Here is a 6,000-nt window from a genome sequence, read left to right as displayed (position 1 = left end):
GTGAGATCCGGCTTTATGGGGCGTGGCCAGTCGCCACCCTATGCATGAAAAATAATCAGCTTTCAAACCAGCAACTGGATCTCAATTATTTTTTAATTGCATGTAATTACAAACTTATTATAGCTACTGAGCTATTTAATAAAATGTATATTTATAGCGCCACCTGCTGTTCATTTTTCTTATTTCCATGACCTGCTCACTGAGATGGCCGCACATGCTCAGTTTCATCCTTCAGCTGCCTCCTGAGCTGTGATAGGGAGACCATGGACACGCCCCCTGAGCTGCAGCAGAAAAGACACTCCCCTGAGCTGCCAGCTTGATATAAATCTAGCAGAGCAATGAATGGGGAGATCTCTGGACCCATGTGAGGTACAGGGCTGGTTCTAGATTTGTTAAAAAGAGGTTGCCATGTACTATATGATGTCTGATTTTCATTTCTTACATTAGTCATGTATGGTCTATGGCAGTGTTCCTCTACTCCATCCCTCAGGGCCCACCTGCCAGTCATGATTTGAGAATGGCCTCATGCAAATGGCGGGTCGGCAATCCACGGCCGCCGGCCGTGTGCACCCTGCATCACGGATGCGGACCCATTCACTTGAATTGGTCTGGAATTCAGGAGATGCGGAACAGAGTCACGGAACGGAACACCGGAAGCACTACGGAGTGTTTCTTTCCGTGGGTTCCGCACCACAAAAAAAGATGACATGTCATATTTTTTCACGGTGCGGACATATCACGGACCCATTCAAGTTGAATGGGTCTGGCCCGCTGCACGGATATTGCCCATGCATTGGTGACCGCAATTGTGGTCCCCAATGCACGGAACGGCCGCACAACGGCTGTGTGCATGAGGCCAACATCCCACAGAATGAATACTTGAGGTAAGGCCTGATGCACGGACACTAATTATATCACCTGCTGAATACTAAGGAAATCCTGAAAACATGACCGGCAGGTGGGCCCTGAGGACTGGGGTTGAGGAACACTGGTCTATGCCCAGTCCACCCCCGAGTGCTAGATCGATGGTGGTCCAGAGTGCCTGGCTGTTTCCGTCAGTGCCATAGACTTTGAAGGGAGTGACAGGAACTACTTGAGGGATGCTCCATCAAAAACCCGCCCTAGCCATGGTCTTGCAGCTGGGGGCATCTCCCATTCTGCCAATTGATGGGGATTCCAGCGGCCAAACCTCCAGATAGATGAGATAAGTTATTTTGGTTAAGGTATTCCTTTAGGGCAGTGGTTCTCAACCTTTCTAAAGCCGTGACCCCTTAATACAGTTCCTCATGTTGTGGTGACCCCCAACCATTAAATTTTTTTCCTTGCTACGTCATAACTAATTTTGCTACTGTTATGAATTGTAATGTAAATATCTGATATGCAGGATGTATTTTTATTGCTACAAATTGAACATAATTAAAGCAGAGTAATTAATCACAAAGACAAAATGTTATATATTGTCAAATATTTATTTCTAATTACAAATAAATGAAATTTTGTATTGAAGATGGTGTATAAATCAGTGGTGCTTCAAGTCCCCCCCCAAATAAATAAATCAGAAGTGCTCAGGGTCCCCGAAATAAATAAATCAGCGGGGCTTCAGGTCTCCCCAAAATAAATAAATCAGCGGTGCTCAGGGTCCCCCAAATAAATAAATCAGAAGTGCTCAGGGTCCCAATAAATAAATCAGCGGTGCTTCATGTCCCCCCAAATAAATTAAGCCTTGCTCAGCCAAATAATTAAAATAAAATTAAGCTACTTTCACACTTGCGGCAGAGAGATCCGGCAAGCAGTTCCGTCGCCGGAACTGCCTGCCGGATCAGGCAAAATGTATGCTAACTGATGGCATTAGTAAGACTGATCAGGATCCTGATCAGTCTTAAAAATGCCTGATCAGTCGAAAAAATGCATTGAAAAGCCGGATCCGTCTTTCCGGTGGCATCCGGCAAAAACGGATCCGGCATTTATTTTTTCACCTTTTTTTCAGTCTGCGCATGCGCATACCGGAAGGACGGATCCGGCATTCCGGTATTCTGAATGCCGGATCCGGCACTAATACATTCCTATGGGAAAAAATGCCTGATCCGGCATTCAGGCAAGTCTTCAGTTTTTTTAGCCGGAGATAAAACCGTAGCATGCTACGGTTTTCTCTTTTGCCTGATCAGTCAAAACGACTGAACTGAAGACATCCTGATGCAAACTGAACGGATTACTCTCCATTCAGAATGCATGGGGACATACCTGATCAGTTATTTTCCGGTATAGAGCCCCTGTGACGGAACTCTATGCCGGAAAAGAACAACGCAAGTGTGAAAGTAGCATTAGCCAGGCTCAATTAAATCATTGGTGGCAGTGGTGATCAGCGGCGGTGTCATTAACGAAAAAACTCGGACCTCAGCAGACAGGCAGCCCGACTTACCCGTCCAGACGTCAGGCTCCTTCAAGCACAGGCAGTGATAGGACATCACTTCCTGTGCGCGAGGATAAGGGGCCGCTGCCGTTGTGCGGGCGACCCACAATAGGAAGCCTCAGGCGACCCCCCGGAAAGGGCCGATCGACCCCGAAAGGGGTCGCGACCCCTAGGTTGAGAACCGCTGCTTTAGGGGGATTCACACATTGGTGGTGTTTTTGTGCACTGTTGCTGCTTTATTGGCATTTTTGGTGCTTCTTTTTTTCTTTTCTTTTTTTTTTGCAGTAAGAACACCAGCTGAAATGGGTAATATGAAACACAGGACACACAAACATTTCTTAGTTACTGCCATTTTTGGTAATTAGGTGACTTTTTTTACTTTCATTTTTTTGTTAAAGGGAATCTGGTTTGACCATATTAAACAGTTACCATTGCCATGTGTAATAAATTACCTTCTCTCCTGCAGTGGTTTTCTTTCTTATATTCATGCTTTCATTTTCCTAAAAAAGCGATCTTTGTGATATGCAAATAAACCCTGAAGGTTATTCTTCCCCCTCTGAGCCCCCCCTGCAGTGCCTAACCCGCCTTAGGGCTCTTTCACACTTGCGTTCTTGTCTTCCGGCATAGAGTTCCGTCGTCGGGCTCTATGCCGGAAGAATCCTGATCAGGATTATCCCAATGCATTCTGAATGGAGTGAAATCCGTTCAGGATGCATCAGGATGTCTTCAGTTCCGTAACGGAACGTTTTTTGGCCGGAGAAAATACTGCATGCTGCGCTTTTTGCTCCGGCCAAAAATCCGGAACACTTGCCGCAAGGCCGGATCCGGAATTAATGCCCATTGAAAGGCATTGATCCGGATCCGGCCTTAAGCTAAACGTCGTTTCGGCGCATTGCCGGAGCCGACATTTAGCTTTTTCAGAGTGGTTACCATGGCTGCCGGGACGCTAAAGTCCTGGCAGCCATGGTAAAGTGTAGTGGGGAGCGGGGGAGCAGTATATTTACCGTCCGTGAGGCTCCCGGGCGCTCCAGAGTGACGTCAGGGCGCCCCAAGCGCATGGATCATGTGATCACATGGATCACGTCATCCATGCGCATGGGGCGCTCTGACGTCATTCTGGAGCACCCCGGGAGCCGCACGGACTGTAAGTATACTGCTCCCCCGCTCCCCGCTCCTACTATGGCAACCAGGACTTTAATAGCGTCCTGGGTGCCATAGTACCACTGAACGCATTTGGAAGACGGTTCCGTCTTCAAATGCTTTCAGTACACTTGCGTTTTTCCGGATCCGGAGTGTAATTCCGGCAAGTGGAGTACACGCCGGATCCGGACAACGCAAGTGTGAAAGAGGCCTTAGTTTAGAGCCCAAGCACGCCTCCTCGCTATGTAGTAACGTCCCAGAGTCTAGTTTAACGGCGCCGCCCCCTCTGCTACGTCAGTTAATTCATTCAAACCAGGCACCTTGAATCTTCAGTTAGTCCGGCTGAAATCTCGCGCCGGCGCAGTACCGCCTACTGCCTGCGCCTGTGCGATCCGACCGCTCCTGAGGGCAACAGTCTCAAAAGTGTCACTGGGCATGCGCCGAGCCCAGTGACGTCTTCTTATCGCTGTTGCCCTCGGGAGCGGTCGGATCGCACAGGTGCAGGCAGTAGGTGGTACTGCGCCGGCGCGAGATTTCAGCTGGACTAACTGAAGATTCACGCATTTTGCGGAACGGAAGGGCCAGACCCTAATAGAACAGTACTATCCTTGTCCCTAATGCGGACAATAATAGGACATATTCTATTTTTTTTACAGAATGCCCATGCAGACATGTTTTTTTGCAGCCCCGTTGAAGTGAGCGCTTCCGCATACGGGCAGCAAAAATAAAAGGACATGGCTGAGCCCTTAATGACTTTCACTCCATATTTATCATTGAGACTTTTTTTAAAATTCGCCATCTCACTCCAGTAGAAGGGCAGAGCAGGAAAACTGTAGTATCTTTTCTAGACAAAATTGTTAGGTTTAGGCCTCATGCACACAAGCCGTATTTTTGGTCCGTGTCCAATTTGCATTTTTTGCGGATTACACACAGACCCATTCATATGGGTCCGCAAAAAAGACAGCGCACAGATGTTATCTGTATGCTGTCTGCATCTCCTCGGCCAGCCCACAAATTATAGAACCATACATACATTCTAGTACATGACAGCTACTAGTGGCAGTGGAAGGATGGAACTGAGCATGTGCTTCCATCTCAATTAGGTGGACAGAGAAATTAGAAAAAGATTATACAGACAGATTTCATTGAATAATTGAGTAGCTATAATCAGGGGCGGATTGGCCATAGACCTTACAGGGAAATTTTCCGGTGGGCCGATACCCAGGGGGCTTTCTGAGCCCTCCTCATGGCCGGCCAGTGGAAATTTTTGGGGATGTATTTTATGCTGCTGGCAGTATTTTGTGATGGACTGTGGTATTTGACTCTGGTGGGTTGGTATAATGTGCCGCAATATAGTATTGTTAGCCCTGCCTTCCATCAATTTGGACCCGACTACAAAGCGGGGCCATTTTTAGTAGTTTTTCCAGGGACACTTTAAGTTCCCAGTCTGTTCCTGGCTATAATAACTTTTTAATTACATGTAATTACAAAAGTATTCAAATCCAGGGGCTTGGTTGCAAACTGTAGAGTGTTGTGGGACAATCCCCTTTAACCACCTCAGCTCCCCTAGCTTAAACCCCCTTAATGACCAGACCACTTTTTACAATTCTGCACTACACTACTTTCACGGTTTATTGCTCGGTCACACAACTTACCACCCAAATGAATTTTACCTCCTTTTCTTCTCACTAATAGAGCTTTCATATGGTGGTATTTCATTGCTGCTGACATTTTGACTTTTTTTGGTATTAATCAAAATTGACCAAAATATTTGAAAAAAAATGAAATTTTTCACTTTCTGTTGTAAAATTTTTCAAATAAAACTACATTTCTATATAAATTTTTCTCTAAATTTATTGTTCTACATGTCTTTGATAAAAAAAAAAATGCAATAAGTGTATATTTATTGGTTTGGGTAAAAGTTATAATGTTTACAAACTATGGTGCAAAAAAATTTATTTACGCACTTTGACTTTCTGAGCACCTGTCATGTTTCCTGAGGTTCTACAATGCCCAGACAGTAGAAACACCCCACAAATGACCCCATTTCGGAAAGTAGACACCCTAAGGTATTCGCTGATGGGCATAGTGAGTTCATGGAAGTTTTTATTTTTTGTCACAAGTTAGTGGAAATGGAATTTTTTTTTTTTTTCTTACAAAGTCTCATATTCCACTAACTTGTGACAAAAAATAAAATTTTACATGAACTCACCATACACCTCACGGAATACCTTGGGGTGTCTTCTTTCCAAAATGGGGTCACTTGTGGGGTATTTATACTGCCCTTGCATTTTAGGGGCCCTAAAGCGTGAGAAGTAGTTTGGAATCCAAATGCGTAAAAATGCCCTGTGAAATCCTAAAAGTACTCATTGGAATTTGGGCCCCTTTGCGCACCTAGGCTGCAAAAAAGTGTCACACATGTGGTATCGCCATACTCAGGAGAAGTAGGG

This window comes from Bufo bufo, chromosome 4 (genome assembly GCF_905171765.1).
Source record: "Bufo bufo chromosome 4, aBufBuf1.1, whole genome shotgun sequence".
In the NCBI taxonomy this organism is placed as follows: domain Eukaryota; kingdom Metazoa; phylum Chordata; class Amphibia; order Anura; family Bufonidae; genus Bufo; species Bufo bufo.
The sequence above is the reverse complement of the archived record's forward strand: the minus strand, read 5'-3'. Positions refer to the sequence as shown.